We start from the raw sequence: 19,741 nt of genomic DNA, 5'->3' as shown, positions 1-19,741 counted from the left end.
ATGCATCTGATTATACCACTACATAGGCAGACATTTATTAAAAGCAATTGTTTTTCAACAGGAACTTAGAAACAATACTGGCTCATCCCACCTCCAAAGGACAATGCTATCAGTGCACTAAGAAGCAAGTCAGTAGTTGTGTAAAGCCTAAATGTGGCCTAGATTCGTATTATAAGTGGAGCAGCATTGTAGTCTATGAAATCAAATATGAGAGGCTTGTACAGCGCACATCCAGAGGTCAAGTATTTTAAAGTGGTCTCATATATGATAATAAATATAAAGAAGGTTCTGTGAACACACATTTTTGCCTTGTATCACACAGTTTGGACAACCAAGGAGGCCGGTATCGATTCCAGGTTATCTGGTTTCACAATTTGAAATTCAGCCATCAGATGTGTCTCTTTTCCTCTCTTACATCAAGGTCATGTTTTGTCTTTTATGTTTGGTGCAGACAAAAAAACGGCCTGGGCATAGTAGGCCAGGCTCAGGGCCCACAGACCGCACTACCAAGCCCAGAATGCATTTATTTGGGGAGGCCACTCCCCAAACACTGCCCTTGAAGCTACGCACCTGCTTTCTGCTCTGATCTTCTACCATTCCTACCCACTGAAGGTATAAAACTCTTCCCTTCCCAGCCGTCGCATACTTGTGGCATTTTACTTCCTGATCTCTTGCCTGTAGGAGGTGTGGTGCATGTGTGAAAACCTAAGCTGTGTTACAGTGTACACAAGGTTAAGCTAAGAACAAATTACGTTTATTCACATGCCCCTTAGGTACACTGAACCCACATCAAACAAAGACGGCAATAAATCAAACATATTTACAAAATACACCTACACCGCACATTACCCACCCAGCAGCTAAAGCTAACTCACAGAAAGAACATACACTAAAGAGCTCTATATGGGGCATGTACTTAGGCACATTAGCTATCTTATTACCTGGTTCGGTCACAAGAAATCAGACCCAAAGGTTTATCAATAACTGGTACTACAATATGGGTATGACACTGCTCTAATAAACAGTTGTGAAGTCCAAGAGCACTCATGTGAAATGGGTCAGGGTCAAAGGTAGACCGATAATTTGCTCCAGGTTAAAGAAACTATCCTAAGGGCGGTGACCTCCAAGAGTCCTTTCACATGTGTGAAGCTCCTACTCTAAGGGACTTTATGGAATGGGTATGGATTCACCAAAAGTGTAAAAGGGATGACAGTTGATAAAGCATGACCATCAGTGCTTAATTTGAGCCGGTGGTTTCCGGTGCTCAGCACCAGTAATTAACTGTCAACACCGGCACTTTTTATAGTGAGCCACGTGGTAGCGCAGTTGTCCCATTTTGAGATGAGCACAACTGTTGTTTAGTAATTCAATATACATTGAAAATTACCAATATCTGTCACCCAATCATTCTTACAGTTTTAGGTGGCCATACTCTGAATTGTCGGACTTGTACGAGTGTCATGGTTAGTAGTTGTGCTGGCACTGTACTGGCAGAGTTGACAGGGGCAATGGGTGGTGCAAGATGCAGTGGCCCCTGAAGAGAGGCCTGGCACTTATCTTTTTTTTACAAATTAACCACTGGTGACCCTGTCTGTTTCACATACATCTGATTCTCCTACTGCTTATTACTTCTACTCTGATCATCGCACAATGCTACAGTATGACTTTACTCAAGGGCAACTATACTAAATGCTAAGTGGAAGACCAAGCTATGCATTCATCAATGGAAGTTCTATGCAATATTCAAAAGTCAGGTACCCACAAGGCAGCCACAAATGTTTCGCTCACTCTTCCATTGCAATAACCTTCTCCACTCTAGGTTACTAATGGTTACGAAACCCATCTGCAGAACCACTGGCTAATCGTTTTCATATTATTTTACTCCTTTCTTTTTAGTGTTGGCCAAGTTACCAATAGCAGCAGAGAGTTTTAAAGAGAAAGTTTTTATTTTAGCTGGATATTCTCAAACAAGAATTTCAGAACATAGAACAAAATGGTTTGTGGGGTCCAGTTGAGCGTGGATTACAGAAACCGCATCTGGTATACCCCACTCTGAGGAATTGGCATTTACTGGGGTGAGGAATAACAACACATGAACTGCTCACCCTGTAATTGAGGCCATATTGTTTACAAAGAGATCCTGACTGTTACAGGTAGCCAATGGAAATACAAAAGGCCACTGAAAATGTGCTTGCTTTTACAAGATTCAAATCTAAGTTAGCTCCTGTATTTCGTGCCTTCTGGGATTCCCCTACATAGTTTTTTTCACTCAAATAATACATATATTTCCCACCAGTCATTCCATGTTTCCTTACTGTGCTGTGGGAGATCAAGCTGGTAGTAAAAGCAGAATCTTGGGATCTCTTTCAGTTCTATAACTCCAAAAACGATAATGGGATTCAGATGGCAACAAGGAGCTCCTGTTTGTGTGTCTTCAATGGATAGTTGTTAAGAGTGGCTTGTTGTTTAGGTGGCTGATATCTGTTAGTTTGCGTGTCCAAACCCAAATTTTGGCACACATATTGAGGTCTGAATTTGATACGGATTGACACCAGCAATAACATTTGCAAATGCTTATCTCTCAATCGATGTTGTTCTGACGTGACGGCAGTGGATAAATTGTGAAAAAATAAGTGCTAGGGCTCTTGTCAGGAGGCAGCTTGAATCGGATTAGTTCAGCCTACAACAGGATTGCTGTTTTTCCGCATACTCCGGGCCGGCGGAAGTGTCCGCCGGCCCGGAGGATGCGGAAAAACCACTGCGGAGACTTTAAAGACCCCCGCCAGATTAGGATGGCTGGGGGGTCAGGAAGACCGTCCACCGCTTTTCCGACGCAGTCGCCTTACGACCGCGGCGGAAAAGCTCTAATATGGAGGCGGTGTCTAACAGACACCGCCAGCCATATTAGGATGGGGGAACACTGATGCCTTTCCGCGGCGGCTTCTCTGCCGTGGAAAGGCATAAGGAGATTTCTTTGGGGACCCGTTGCGGGCCCCCAGGGTGACGGGGGGTGGGGGTTGCAAATTTACCCCCCTGCATTTGCGTGCAGGAAGTAGCAGGCACCGCGCGGTGCCTGCCGCTTTGTGCATGTAAATGCGATGCATGCATATTTAACCTTTCGGCGGGTGCTGCTTCAAGCAGCACCCGCCACAATGTTAAATATTGAGGATGTGTCCGCCAGGGTGGCGGTCACATCCTAATCTGCATGGAGGGACCGCCGCTGCCCCTGCGGACGGTCCCTCCTACTCTGGGGTGGCAGACGGACGCAGGTCCGTCCGCCACCCTAATGAGCACCTAAGTACCATCCATGATACCTACAAGCGGGGAAAGGATGTGGCGTACCGGCCAGTGCTGCCGACTTTGGAGCAGGGCAACCAGGTTCTAATCTTGGCGTAGACTCAACATCCTGTGATTCTGGGTAAATCATGTAATCTCCCTGTGACTACAAAAAACAAATGTGTCCTTACTTGGTGCGCATGAAAAGCACTCCAATACCTTTGGGTCGATATAAGCCCGTTCCAGCAATGGATCTCAATGCTGCTACCAATCCCAAAGATTGAGTATGGGTAGCTTTTATCGATTCAGCATGTGAAGGTGATTGTTCCAAACTGGACTGTGGCATCAACCAGTTAACTATGGTGCAATCCTAACTGATGGCTGTACTTGAAGAACAGAAGGGCATATTTACAAGCCCCTTGCGCCACCGGTGCCTCACCTTTTATGATTCACTGGCAGTGCAGACTGCAGACCCATATGTGCGAGGCCACGCAAAGCCCCTTTGCATTACTTTTCATGGCCTCTTAGATATAGTGTAAGGCAACGCATCACAAGTTACTGCGTTGCCTTACACTGCCACAGGGGGCGTTCCATGGGCGTTGCGGTGGGTTGTACCACACAACACCCATGGGTTTTGACACATTCCCAGATTTACAAGGATCTGTAAACCTGGGAATGCGAAAAAGCTGTACGCCTCCCCGGGGGAGGCCTAACGAGGAGAAATATCTTTATTTCTTCTCATTTGTTCCTTTTTTTTTGTATGTGTGCTGCATTTTGCAAGGGAGCCTGCATTGGCGCTAGTCACCAAATTGTGCACCTGCGCAGGCAGAAAGAACAGGAATGCAACATGTCTTTTAAATACGGTGCATTCCTGCCTTTTCAAATTGGCGTAGAGTAGCGCAGCAAAAATACTTGCAGCGCTGCCCTATGCCAATCCATTGTAAATGAAGCCCTCATTGTCCATATGCCCTTCACTTTGGTGCACCATAACGTACTCAATGAATGTCCTTAACACTGTAACATTGGTAATGACACACGAATGCCGGTGATCCTTTAGGTCTAGAGATGCCACAATAACTAGAGGCTTCACAATACCCTTTTAAGAGGTCGTGGCATATTCCTTTCCATGTGGGCTATGTTAATGACGGTCGTGATCAAAACAAGGCTGCAACAGACTTATGCTACCGACAGGGAGGCGCTCCTAAAAGTGCCAATGCTATGGCCAGAACTAGAAGTGAAAAGAGGTCTGTTCTTCTCTGACCCAAGTTCTCCAGTGGAAGCTTGAGCTAGTTGCAACAAGCAAGGACTCTCGATATATGGAAATACAAGCATCTACCCCGTTGACCGGCAGGCCCAATATTCAGCACCATGGGGTCCAAAACCAGAAGGGTCCCTTGAGAAGAGTAGATACTGTTGGGTGATGAATAATAAGCATTGTCAGCTCCCAATAAGCTCTTTCAGGTGGTCTGTTGATCAGCCTCCCATAATTTTAATTTTATTTTCTATCTTGCATAATCCTATATAAAGGGGTTGTGGTCAGTGTGCAGGCATCACATAACAATAGTAGTAAATTCTTACCCCTTATTTTACACTAGGTGTGTGGATCTGGAAGACTCGCTCAATGACGATGCATACCCATAAGTTTGTCTGAAGCTGGTGTGCCATTTTTATTAATAACTCTGAACTCTTAGCCACATGCAGCGATTATTGAGTTCGTTCTGCATGTTTGTACAAAACTGGTCAAAAAATGTTTTGCTAAAATAAAAAAGTCATACATATGAAAGTGATAATATGATCTTTGCACATTTTAAAAAGGTTTTTCCAATTATTAAACCTCTTTGTTTTCATTCAGGAAACCATGCACACACATGCCACAGATATCACATTGAATGACAAGCCAGTCAAATGGATCAATGGACTAACGTATACATACCAGAGGATTGTGTTTTACCACGTTGTCACGGGTAAAGTACCTCTGACGTACATACCAATTATTGTCTTTTGAACAGACCCCACCCTGACATTTTGACTTGCCAACTTCAACAAATACTGCACTTTGGATGACAGGCCAAATGTATTAATACCAGATTATCATTCACTTGGAAAGGATAACCCTTGAGAAACACTTGTGCCTGCAGGCCAGTCTAGGGCGAAACATGTGTCGGCTGGCAAACTGTGTATCATAACTACTATGGAAGAAATGTTGTACGTAAGTGAATTCCAATGCTAATAACCAGAATTGGCTGTCCAAATAGCTATGTACCAAGAGCAATTAAAGTCATGCAATTTCGTAATGTTTATTGCATCCTTGTACTCTGTTCTGCTTATTTACAAAGAAGTGTATACATATGCAAAAATATGTCTTTTGACATCTGGATTGTCAATATATTTAGCTTTACACTCTAGCACAGTATTGATCATTTGGTGTTGACAAAAATGGAAGGGGCTTTACCGGTTCCCAGTGGCGGCTCACAGAGAGAGTGTTGCAGGGCAGTAAGGCAGCAACTAAGTAACAGCGATGCAGCGAGCGCAAGGTAAATAGTTTAATTTATTTATTTACTTACTTTACTCCTGCCCATCGTATGTCGGATCCACTACTCCCCCAACTAGCCCCTCCACTGCCCTGCAGCACTCCCTCTTCGAGCCGCCACTGCCTGTTCCACAGAATGTTACCCTGTAATCACATACCTTAGGAGATGTGTAAGACAGAACCCTGCAGTCCCTGAGGTGTGGGGGCAAAACCCTTCAGTGGTCCCAACTCACGAAGACACACCCATTCAGCCCAAGGCCAATGAATACCTGGAACATTTGGGAGACTCAGGGGTTCCTCTTCACATTCTGCAAGGGGCCCCATAATTTGTTTAGGCCACTGTGAGGAAGGGAGAACCCCAGCTTGTATTTTCAGCTTTTTTCAAAAAAGAAGTTAAATTGATTCTGCTGGCCAAATTCACCTGAACCTTTTATACACTCTTGTAAATATGTGCTGTTCTCTAATATTTACCACTACTGTATTCACGTAATTCATTGTACTTTTACATTTTATGCCGACATATTTGCACTGTAAAGTGCTCTGATATCCGCAATGGTCTTGTTCGCGCTACACAAAACTGTCAAAATAAAATAAAAATAATATATACTCGAATCCTGGAGAATGCACTCACCCTTTAATCATTTTGCGGGTCATAACATAAGTACTGTTGGGTTACAATAGACATTAATTGACAATGCAAAGAAACCACAGCTTAATGTGTGCTTTACAAATACACTGTTACATTTTGTTTTAATGTTTTCAACACACAAAGGTTTGGCGACTGCAACTTTACGGAATTGCACACTTCCACTTCGGCAAAATGGGAACGTAATTTTGCACGGTCGCATTTCTGCCAATATGCCCAGCAGTATCAATCTTCGCTGCACCAATGCTCCAAGAGTGGTACACTTTATAATATTAACGTGTAGTAAGATATAACGGGTTTATTTGTCCCTAAGAGTTAAAAACAGATCGCACCTGAGGACAGCTGGGCTATAGATGGCCGTTGCATCTCAGAGGACATAGCTGCGGGAGGCGGCAGGAAGTTTGGTTTCACCGTCAGAGGGAAGCGAGGCCTAGCAGGCCTCTCTGATCCACGGCCAGCAGCCTGCAGAGGCCGGAAGTGAGGGGTCTGCGCCTGCAGGAAGGAGGCGCGTGGTGCAGGATACTGCCGTAGGAGCCCTCTGATCATGTTTTTTTGGCCCGGAGGAAGGTTACATGCCCTGGGGGTGGGGGGAGTAGAGATATGTCCTTCTGCATTGCGGGACAGGAACAGCTGTGGCAAGCGCGCAACAGTTGTAACTTTGCTACGATGAGCCATTCATGCCGCTATGTTATTTTGATAATGACTTTCATTCATCAGTAAATGAGAAAACGCATTCTATGTTTTGGGGGAAACATGATTGTGACCGCATATCAAACAGAGGGGTAATTTACAACCGACCCTGAGGCATTTAGCAAGGTCACGAGTTTCGTTCCTTACCATCTAGGCTAAGCCAAAGGACGGCTCAGGTATTGTGCTCTCCTGGTGTCGTTTTTACAGATCTTATCAGCATCCAGAATATTCTTTTCAGCAGAATACCGTTTTACAGAATGTTGTGTTACTAGGTCCACCTTACAGATGACCAGAATGGTCTACTGCCCCGTAAGACTTTGGGGTGCTATGGGGCTCACTTCGAGACTGGACTATTTACTTTCTTGAAAGATTTCCAGTCGTTCCAAAGCTGGGACACGATATCCAAGGGGCAGAATCCACACGTGCAGACTCTTTTTTGTCTCAATCACATCACCCACTCAGAAGGTGGTAATTGCAGAGGCTGACGGTGCCCTGACCAATCCATTGGGTAACCATGAATCTGTCAAAGTGGCAATAGTGAAGACTTAGAAGGCACCTGCCCAGAAAGAAACACAAGGGGGCATATTCTCAAGGACTTACTGCTGAGTTAGCTGCACTTTATCGCAGCCAAAGTGGTAATAGATTTATCGCCCTATTCACAAGCTGGTGCTAACAGCTGTTATTGCTAGTTTTCCTGCGATAGCAGCGGAAAAAAACATTTCCACGGATGACACCGGCAACTAACGCTAATAAGATGCAGAGTAAGCGTTCATGTGCAAAAAGCCTCGATAACACCACTTCGCAATATTCTCAACGACCAGCCAGATTGGCGATAAGATCTCAAAACAGGCGATAATGCGCGTTAGCAGAAGGCTTTTAACACCTGCTCTTACTTGGTGTTAAGTCGGATGACAACCTGCTCCATAAAAGAGAGAACAGCCCAGAGCCACACCTGAAGAACAACAGATGCAATGGAGCTACTGATCATGCAGCTCGGAGCCCCAAGAGGGCCACAACACCCACCGCCACTACACCCAGGCCCACCACCTGCCCGGACCCCATTGCCCTCCCCCCCCCCCCCCCAGACTACCACAGAGGCAGCGCAGACAAAGACAGCAGACCTTCAGAAAACGCACCAGCATCACAGACTTAAAACCAGAGGATGCCATTGCCCACTACAGGTTCAAAATGACAATCATCCTCCGCATCCTGACCAATCATTGCCCACAGGCTGACGGTACCAACACAGTGGACAACCAAAATTCCTCCGCAGACAAAGCTGCTGGCTTGTCTCCTTGTCCTTACCCCACCCAAGGTTCCTTGGGGTCTGTGGGGCTTGTGGGGTTCGCATTGTCCTCTGCACTCGGTCTGGGTGCACACATGGTGCTACGTAGTTTATTTATTTTTTTGCCTTTTTTTGGTTCTGCATTTATAGTGCATTTTCCCGCATGATTCGTGGGAATTGCAGGCCTATTGCTGATTATCACTGATTTTTGTATTGCAATTTGGGGCATCGCAACTTTTTTCGCGTCCGCATTTTGCATTTTTTGGGCATCGCGTCACCGCGTTAATTTTAACGCGGTCATTTGGCGCACTATCGTGAAACTATTGCATGGTGTCACTGGGTTGAGAATACAACGTTAACACAGTGTTATTTTCCCATGATAGACTGCGACGTGCAAAGTTGTGTTAAGCTAATTTTGCGATAATTATCATACGTTCTTGAGAATATCCCCCAAGGTTGCTTTCCTCATCAATGTTGCCCTGCAAGTCCCCTTTTTTCTGGTGGGGCTGGGATTAGAAGTGTATGATATTTGTGATAATTGTCCTTCACAATACCTCTAAGTCACTATGTGGTCGATTAACTTAGAAGAAATCCAGACATAAAACAGTCTGTCTGAAGCAGGGTAAGAGTGCTTTGTTTACAATTGGATTTGCCTAGCCTATGAAATTCTAAAGAGTGTCTTAAGTCTCAAATGATAGTCTTAATTCTTTTAAAATCTGAGAAACCCATGACAGATCAGGCTGAAAATTCCAAAGATTGTCTTAAGCCAGGAAAGAATCTTAAAGCTGTCTTAAGCCAAGGTTAGCTCTTTTGTAAATTATCTGCCCAGTTTCAAGACAATCGTAAATTTTGATTTCTTCTTTGTGAATAATCCCCTGTATGTGTTGGGGCCTATTCACAAACTGTCACCCATTTGCAAGTACTACAGTATTGTTATTCACATACTTCAAAATGCTATTCACTAACTTAAGCACATATACCTACTCCTCCGCCTCTAATATCTTTTCTGTGAGGAGATTTCTGTCCTAACGGTGGAGTTTGCCACACACGTATGAATACGTTTTAGTAGTAAATGTTGGAAAGAGAGGGGGAATGGCTGGAAAATATGGAATACTTACTACAAAATGGGAAAAGCCTATGACAGAGTATGGAGGGGTTACTTGCGAGTCAAGAAGGAGTGCAGGGAGGAGCATGCATCCACTCATAAAGGAGTAAGCCCAGTCCTAGTCACAAAATACACTTTTATACTTACTCCAGCCAAAAAGGACCAAAAACAGTACAAAATGTACTTCAGCTCAGGCCTAGAGTAAAACCAGCGCCATATATGGACAACCCCTGGCACTGCAACACTCTACCATAGAAAATAATAATATATATAATAATATTTCACATTTGTAAAGCGCACAATCACCCGTAAGGGTCTCTAGGCGCCGGGGGCCGTCGGGAAGATTACGCAAGCTATTGCCCAGAGTCACATGGTGCTAAGTTAACCTTACAGCCGGCCCCGGGGATCGAACCGTGATCCCCAGATTCCGCAGTCAGTCGCCCTAGCCGCGGCGCCACACCTCTTCAATAATGAAAAGGGGAGTTAAAATAAAACCCAAAAGGAAATATTAATAACATTAAGTTATTTACCTAGTTTTTTAAAAATATGTATACATTTAATTAAATGTTAAAAAATCGTATATATAAATACATATTTTATTATGACATGTTTGAATATTCATTTTTAATTTCTAAAAAAATTACATTATTTAAATTAATTCTATAAACATCGTTTAGTATGTTTTATTACAAAATAAATAAATATCATAATTTTAGTTAAGTTGGATATTTTAAAATAAAGCTTTAAAAAAGTTTTATTTTAATGTAATAGATATACATTAATTAAATATGTAATTCAAATTAACAGTGATATAGCATTTCTTTTATTTAGCTCTACATTTAAAATGCATATTTAAAATTATTTTTCATTAACATTTAATATAAAAATATTTTTTACTATGTTTTTAAAAGTTTAAGAAGGTTTTAAAAATGTCCTTATATTTGTATGGGAGAGTGAGTGTGTGTGTGGGGGTGGCTGGGAGGTATGTGACTCTGTGCATAGATGTGTGAGCAGTTGATTCAGTAGATGTATGGGTTCAAAAGTGCATGTGGAAACAGCTGTATGGGCGGTTGACTGTCTGCATGAGTGTATTGGTGAGTGATTGGATTTCTCAGTGCTACATGTCAAAGTAAGTACATATGTAAAACACAGTACATGTAAGAGTTGACATATATAAATAACTGTGCATAAGAGCCAGTGAATGTGTGAGTGGCTGTATGGATCATTGTGAACTTGTATCAGTGATTGTATAAGAGAGTAAATATGTGTTAGTATATGTTTGATTAAGTAAGGTGTGTATAACTGTATAGTTGAGGAAATGGAGGTGTGATTGATTCTTTGCATGACTGACTAGGTGTGTGAGTAACTCCATGGATGAGTGACAGTCTGTGAGTGTCTGTTTACACTGATTGTATCTAAGGTTATATTAGAGTCTGAAGAGGTTCATCGTATTATCACATGAATGATATCATCAGTGATGTGATCAGTAATGTCAAATGAGATGTTATCAGTGATTTCATCAGTGATGTCATTTGAGATGTCATCAGTGATGTCATCAGTGATATCATTTGAGATGTCATCAGTGATGTCATTTGAGATGTCATCAGTGATGTCATCAGTGAAGTCACTGACCATGTCATGAATGATGTAATATGTGACATCATCAGCAGTGAATTGCGGGTGCGCGATATATAGTTATTGCAACTAACTATATATGCGAATTTCTATGGTTTTGTGCGAGTTAATTAAGGTTTTGTAAATGCTAATCCCTAACTATATATGGTCTATAACCAATGGTTTTTTCAGTGAATTTTCATGGTTTTGTAAATGCAAATTCCTAACTATATATGGTCTATAACCTATGGTTTTTTCAGTGAATTTCATTGGTTTTTTAAAAGCTAATATCTATAGCTGTAAAATATATTCTTTATTACGTGACGTATCACGTAGCCACGTGAGACGCCTCATGACGCGTCGTATAAACGTGACGTATCGTCTCTGCAGCGCAAACAAAACCCGTAACGTAAGCGCGCCAGAGCACGCTTACAGATATATATATTTTTTTAACCTTAATTAGACAAAATCCACACGTGCACATATCTTGAGGCCTTGCAAAGGCACATCAAACAAACAGTCCTTACAATTTGCCAAGTTTGGTGGAAATCTATTCCTTTAAATTTTATTTTACTGTTTCTCTTGGTTTTCCCCTTGTTACGCTTACCGGAACGCTACCCGGTACGCAAACCGGACGCTCCAAAAACACAAGATGTCGGACTCCCGTTATGCTGCCGGTTAGCTGCCCGGTTGGCGTACCGGAAAGCGCCTCTACCGCGAAAAATTGCAATTTTCTTTTTTTTTCTTTTGCCCCGCGGGCCACTTTAATATCCCCCTCATCAATCCTAGGGGGTCAGAAGAGGTCTACCTTGCCCCCTTTCCTTCATTTCCCCCTTCGTTTTGGCCTCCTCTTGTCTCTCGATCCTACCGAGAGACAAGATGGCGGCCGCTCCGGACTGTTTAGAATGTTGACAGACACCGGAGAGCCAATCAGCTTCGCTTCGCAAAGCTCCGTTGCGTGAAAAGTACGCGAACTGGTGCGCTATCCAGGACGCTGTCACAGATATATACATTTTTTTAAACGTTAATTTCTCAAAATCCACTGGAGCACATATATTGAGACCCAGCAAAGGCACATCGGGCTAACAGTCCCTACAATTTTGCCAAGCCGTTCGAGCTAAAAGTGAGGCCAAACGCCCTATGGAAAAATGAATGGGAAAAACGCGTTTTGGGACCCCCCTTTTTTCTCGCCCCCCCCCCCCCTTAATGGAACCCCCCCCCAAATTTTCAGGGGCTGATCAGAAACAAAATGTGCCATTTTCCTGAAAATTTCAGCCGATTCCGTCCACAAACGCTAAAGTTATTAGACATAGAATTTTCAAAAGTTCCATAGAGAAAAAATCCTAACTATATATACCTACTGGCGACCGCCAGTAGGTAATATATATATACACACACACACACACACACACATATATATTTATATATGTATATATATGTTTGCTAAAAAACGAATGTTTGAAGTGACTTTATAGATAGGTGAATATGTCCGTGACAACATTAATGTTTTGAAGTTAAAAAAACTTAGAAATTTACCAGTTATAGTTAGCAGTTAATGCGTGCAATGGGGACCATATTTACAAGGCCTCGAAAAGCCACACAGGGTGGCTTTATGTGGCCTCATAAATATGGGCAGGCACACTGCGCGGCTGGTGCATCAAAATAAGTGACGCACCGGCGGCGCACTGCACTTGTAAATAAGCCCCCAAGTATGTGTGATACCATCAATCCTGATTTTCCTCAGACTTCTACTAATCATGATTCTGTGAATCAAAATTAGTAATTTAACCTCTGAAAAGTATTTCTTTGTTCACTGAAGATAAATATATATATTGGTGCGCAAGATAGTTAAAGAAATGGGATAAAAAAATGTCATGAAGGCTACCATAAAATGCTTTTTTGTCGTGAGTATGTGCTTTCTAAAATGGCAAGGCTTGTCATTAAAGCCATTTTTCTCCTGTGTTTCCTCAAGTGCTCATGATAATTGCACATTATTTGCTTTCAAGACGCTCTGTGTAGAGTTACCAACCCTGGATCCTTGCAATGTTAACATCTTATCACCAGTTTTCAAGAGAGGGGCATGTGAAAAGTTTTTATTGCACGAGCGTACTTTTGCGGAGTTCTAGATTTTTGGCCTACCCGTAGCTTGTGGTGTTCCCACACCTACGCACTCATGTAGTTTTCTCTTGCAGGTGCTATTTGGCACTGGTAACTCACAAGCATTTTGTACGCATACTTTGCTAAGGTTTCCTAGAACTCTGAACCCGTGTTGCGGCAATAAATCACGAGTCTTTTGCAAGCAAGTGCACGCTTCACACGTTTCTTTCATGGCTGACCGGACAGTGGATGCTGATGAGGGGAAACTACGTGAGATCATGTATACTCGCATACAGATGCTAATAAAAATGGGGGCTCAGCAATATAAACCACTTTTTCATACAGAACGTCTCGATCCCAGTACCAAACACACTTAATGTATTTTCTGAATTTCATCGAGAAACACACACACTTCACAAGGAATATGACATTGTACAGACCTATAAACTCACTGGCACCCAGATTTAAAACACAGTAATACCCATGGTTCCAGTTTATTCTTATGCCAAAGGGGGTGCATTATTTGGATACACCACGAAAATAGCCAATATCATGAAAAATGTTATCTACGAGGGGGAGGGGGGATGGTGTTCCTTTTTCAAGGAAAAAAAATCACTAAACATGTGACTTAGCAAGAAAAACATTGGGCTACAAAGGGATGAGTTACTCTGGCTGACCTTGGAACACCCCCTGCTGCATTGCCACTAATAAAGACTTTGAGGCAGATTTACAAGCCCCTTACGCTGCCAGTACGTCACTTTTTGTAACGCACTGGCAGCGCATTTCCCTGCCCCATATTTCCTAGGACAGGAGAAGCCGCCCAGCGTGGCTTTTCCTGTCCTTGTAAATAGGGCACATTTACACGCATCACTTTGCGTGAAAGGAGAGTTCCATGAGTTTTGCTATGGAAGTTCCCATGCAACACCCATGGAACAAGACACATTTCCAGATTTACGAGGAATCGCAAACGTGGAAATGCGTCAGTGTAGCGAGGCGCAACGTGGAGAAATGTTTTCATTTCCCCTCATTTTTTTCCTCTTTCAATCCATGCCGCTTTCTACAGCAGGCATTGAAAAAGGAAAATGACTGTAGTGATTGTTTTGTGCAGTAAGTTGCTCATTCCTGCACAAAAACAATCTCCCCATGGCGCAGCCATCCTTTCACCATGGTGCAAGGGTGCCTGCGCCAGCACATTGCAGCTGTTTGTGTGCCAGCGCAAGCACAGAAATGCAACATTTTGTTGTAAATATGTTGCATTCCTGTGCTCTGAAAGTGCTGCAGTGTAATGCAGCCAAAGGGCTTGTGGTGCCGCGCTGGAGCACTTTCTTGTAGATCTGCCTCTTCGTGTTGAACTAAGACGACCTCAGAGTTTACTGCAAGTGCTAAGTGAAGTTCTGGAATTCACATTGAAAGTCTTTAGCCCAGCTTATGAAGGTCACATTGTGCATCCTTCTGGAAGTTATATATAGATCCTCTGCCTGGTTCAAGAGGGTACATCTCTAAAACAATAAATATAATATGAGATACGTCACATGCCTACCAATATCTTAGATGGTTATATTCAGGGCCACTGGAATTATGCGATTCTTGCGGCCGCAGTGATTTTCGCATAGTTATGGATTTGCCGCATTTGCCAAATCATCCCCATCATCTGCCACATAATCCCCAAATTTTAACAAAAAAAATTGTTTTGCAGGGGCGGCCTTAGGCATGTTCAAGGTGTGCACCTGCACAGGGCCACCAATCCCCAGGGGCCACCACGCCAATATATATCCTTAATATAATAATCCTCTGAGGATGGATACATATTTGCGTGGCGACCCCTGGCAGGGATTTGGCGGCCTCCGGCTCTGTTCCACTTCCAAACACCCTGACCCCCCCACCCTCTGCACTTGCCTCCACACTCCGCCCTGCCCGGACCCCCTCTTCCGGGGCCCCCTACCTACGCTCCCTGCCCAGAGCCGCCATGAGCCTAGAGCTGCCCCTGCTCAAACTGATCAAAAGTTACACAAATAAGGCCACTCTGGTTCCTGCGCACTGAAAGGTTTTTTACTAAGGTTGGCTAATTGTTGTATGTTGGTGTTAAATAGGTACCTATTAAGGTGAGCTTTTTTCTCCGACACTGTTGCAAGGTGTTCAATTGACAAAATAATGAAGTAATATTATAACAAATTTTGCTACATTATGCCGCATAATTTTGCTTTTTTTGCTGCATAATTTAGTTAAATTTGCCACATAATTTGGTCCTCCTCTGTCGCATAATTCCAGTGGCCCTGGTTATAGCCACATACCCTATGAGTTGAAGTCCGAGAATCTGAACATGAATTCATTGGAGTAGAATATGGATGGAGGCCACAAAAGAAAAATTCAGATTCCTAAAGTGGTTTAGAACAGTCTAAGAGGTAGAATTTCAGCTGAAGGATGGACTTGAAAGCCATGATATGGCACCAGACAGACGGTGGAGATTGAAAACTAACATTATGCAAAATTATTTCAGGCAGAAGGAAGTGAACGTGCAAAAACAGGAAAAGACAACAAAAAAGTAAATTACTTCAATACACATACTTCCACATGCATCATTTTAATGTTTTGCGATTCCTTATTTGCGATTTTTAGGGAATCGCAAATAAGGAATCGCAAAATGGGATGCATGATTTAAATCGCATAATATTTGCGATTCAGTAAAAATCGCTATTTTTACCAAATCGCAAATATTATGCGAATTCGAATATGCGATTTTGCAATTCCCATTGATTCCTATGGGCCAAAAGGCCCATAGGAATCAATGGGAAGGCATTGACATTTTGCGAATTTCAATTAGCGATTCGCAAAATGTTAATGCATTCCATGGGTGCAGGGGGGGTCCAAAGGACCCCCCCTGCACCCCTGAAGTGTATTTTGAAGAGCATGTTTCACACACACATGTCCTAAGGACCTGTGTATCTGTAACATGACAGTGTTTTAAAATGCAATTTTGAGCATTTTAATACATTTTCGCAAGGTTCACCCTCGTGGTAATTTGCACCCCCTAATTGCGAATTCGCAATTTGAAACACAATCATGCATTGCTTTTAAGGAATCGCAAATTTGCGATTCCTTAAAAGCAATCGCATTTTTGGAAATCGCAAAAAATAGCGAATTTCACAAAAATGCATGATGCATCCCAAAAACTTATTTAGGAATCGCAAACGGCCGAATTTACCGACTCGCACCGTTTGCACTTCCTAAATAGGTTGATGCATGTGGCCGTTTGTGCGGGAGCAAGAGTCCTAAACAAGCAAACAAGGCCATGCTGAAGTAGGACATGGCAGTATACCATGCAATGAGAATTAGGATGTGTATCAATTCCAATAGGGTGGGCTAAAATATGGAATATCGAGGCTATAAAGAACCTTTACACTATGGTCCATGTCAAAATGAATATATATGATAAGATCTGGTGCATTGACTACACTTTTGTCGAAAGGTGTGTATCCCTGGGCTTGTGTCCACCTCAGTCATAGGATGCTCAGAAAGTGCCTTGTCATGTAGATACTCCCTGATGGGTTGTCAACTGCAACAGAAGACTCCCAGTGCCACTCTGGTTTTCCTCTGCTGATTTCACTCAATCGTGCCAATATATTAATTGATCATATTGACTTTGCTTTATTTACCCTGCTCATACCACTTGTGGGAGTTTAACTACATCCAATACAATTTATATTCAATGGGTCTGATTCATAAAGGTCAACTTACACTCTTGTGTAAGTTTACGATTGTCTGCTATTCACAACGGCATTTTACTATTCGTATCTTTCTGAATGCCGAATCTCAATACATAAGTAGATAGGACAGTCCTATCTTTTTATGTGTGGATACTTTGCTGTCGTAAAGATACTGCTAGTAAAATGCTGATGTGAATAGCAGACAATCGCAAACTTACACAAGAGTGTAAGTTTACATTTATGAATAGGGTGCTAAGATCTACACAAACCTTCTTGGCACTACAAATGTATCTTATGCTACCTCAGGGTTTTTGTGATAAGTTCTACTCGTTTGTTTGTTTGTTTATTCACTCGGTCATCGGATTTTGATATGGGGTGTGGTTACCGGGAAGGGTTGGGTTTTGTGGTATGGCAAACCTTAGTGAATAATCAATTTTCATTTAGTTCTGCTAAAAAAATGAATCCTATCAAATGCAGTAACTGTTGCTGTTTAATATTTTAAATGCAAATATATTGTTCATTTCGGATTTCTAACATGGCCGCTCAGGACATAAAGATCCAAAGAAATGATGGTATGCCAATGACGTGACGTAGAGTGGGTAAGCAGGACCATGACCAAAAAATGAGGGGGTCCATCAGAAAGTACTTGGAAGTTCCCCATCATATCCAGACTCTCAGTGTGCAGATTCAAAGTTACTGAGAGTTAGTTACCTTATTCCCCCAGGACCAGGAGCCTGATACCTCATCACCCTGGGACATAAGGGATGTTAGGCCTTGTATTTTGCTACACTGTGCTAAAAGGATGTCATTGAATCTGATGTGAGAGGGCCGTGAGCCAAATGCATTAGAATCATAAGGAGACAAGACAAACTGGGGCAAAAAACCAGAGAAGTTGTGAAAAAGAAGGAACTGGTCTTAAGGTGATACATGAGTAGTAAACGAAAGACGATCAGCAAGGTAATGGAGAGCAAATAATGGTGAGTTGTATCAGAGTGGTTTTCTTTCCACCAATAAATTAGAAAGACCAGTAACAAAAGAAGAAAACAGATACATATGACTCGATTTTTATGGAATTACCATATAAAACAAACACATTAAATACTACCAATAAAAATGTATAAAACAGTATAAAGCAATACACCACTAAATAAGTTACAATTAGGCAGTATCTTTCAAATTATTGCAAACAAAAATAAAGAGAAATTACCGCATGGAGCTGTAGTGGGTGAGTGGATGTGGTGGTGTGGTAGAAAGAGCCACCATAGGTGCACTCCCATGGAATCACAAGATTGCCCCCGCAAGAATCAAATATGGCCTCATTGTCAATAGGGTGTCGACTGCGGGCAAAACATCACTTTAGTTCAAGAAGCAAAAATTGTTAAAGCAGTCCTGCATGGTCGTAGTGTAGAGTATGGCATCCAGGGCCGGCAGTGGGAGTACCTGCAGGGTGGTGACGTGGGGAGGGCGACGGGCAGGGTGGGGGGTAGTAATGTATGGATTACAGAGTTTTACAGGTAAGTAAACATTTAAATAAATAAAACAAATTTTGTTGCGCTCACTGCATCGCATTTGGGAATGCAGTGCACTCAACGAAATTCATTAAACACATAGGGCTTAATTACTAGTTGAGTAAATAACGAAACCATGGGGTATGCTATTTATTGGTCGTGACAAATAACACCTATTATGAGCTTATGGGGAATAACATGCAGATTTTGATGTTTAAAGCGCCAAAAGCCGCAGTATACGATAAATACTGTATGATTTCCACTGATGCATTTCTACAGGTTTGACCTGCTGACATTTAGCGAATGTTAGGTTATTTAACATGTCCAATAATTATCTGATGCATTAAATACCTTCAAACTCGTAATTTAGACCCAAGTGTAGACAGAAGTTTTCTCATGGGCCATAATATTACGAGCAACTGGTAATTAGACCTATAGAGGGATCTTATGAATGGCCATGTCTCAGGATGATATCTTAGGGATAGCACAAGCCACAAATCAATCTGGTACATAGCTGGCCAGTCGCATGGCACGTGCCTATCCCGCAGGCTGGGGTACCTGAGTTCAGTCACGTCGGGCCTACAGGCAAAAGGGGAGATTCCTTCTAACAGGCCAGTGCAGGACTTTGGCAGAGACAGTGACGTACCATGTCTTCTAAATGCAGCATTTATCTTCTTTAAGAAGGCATTCCACACTTTACGGCCTGTCCTTGATCCACCCACGCGGCACCCATCTTCTGTTTACGCAACTGCTACGGCCCAGTTGTGACGGCTTAGCATTTCTCGTTCTCCCATGAGCCCGCGCCACGCCGGGACGTGATCCGACGCGCCCGGCGCGCGCAGCTCTTTCAGGCTGGGGCCAGAGATAGCTTGACATGCCCTCATTTCCGATCTCCACCGCGCCGTGGAATTTGCAGCTGCTCCACTGGAAACCCCAGGGCTGGCGGCGGCCATTAGATGCTGCGCCAACAAAGAGAGAATGATGCTCCTGACGAAAGTCTGCCCAGCCGTGTCGCCTCAGCTGCGCAGTAAAGCTTCCACGCTCATTGCTGCCTCCCCCTCCCCTGAAGACTGGGCGAGAGGCGAGGCTAACAGAACGGAGGCCAAAGGTTAAGAATAATGAAACAGGTGACTGTGTGGAATGTGTATCTGTGTATCTGGCTGCGAAGAACCTGTTTGCCAGACTGACAGACACCCTTTTAAGAGAGGCAAAAATGAGATGTAATTTAGATAATCTTAAAATGACAGCTTAGGCGGGGCAGGTGCAATGCAGCCGTGCACAAAGCC

At 42.9% G+C, this 19,741-nt stretch overlaps 1 protein-coding gene across 1 annotated transcript in view; it reads right to left on the bottom strand.

Moving 5' to 3' along the window:
- KREMEN1 (kringle containing transmembrane protein 1) overlaps positions 1-19,741 on the bottom strand; it is a 363,157-nt gene that overhangs the window by 319,294 nt on the left and 24,122 nt on the right. The gene's annotated exons all lie outside the window — the stretch shown is intronic.

This window comes from Lissotriton vulgaris, chromosome 11 (assembly GCF_964263255.1).
Source record: "Lissotriton vulgaris chromosome 11, aLisVul1.2, whole genome shotgun sequence".
Classification (NCBI taxonomy): Eukaryota; Metazoa; Chordata; class Amphibia; order Caudata; family Salamandridae; genus Lissotriton; species Lissotriton vulgaris.
Note: the sequence above shows the minus strand (reverse complement) of the source record. Positions and strands in the feature narration are given on the sequence as shown.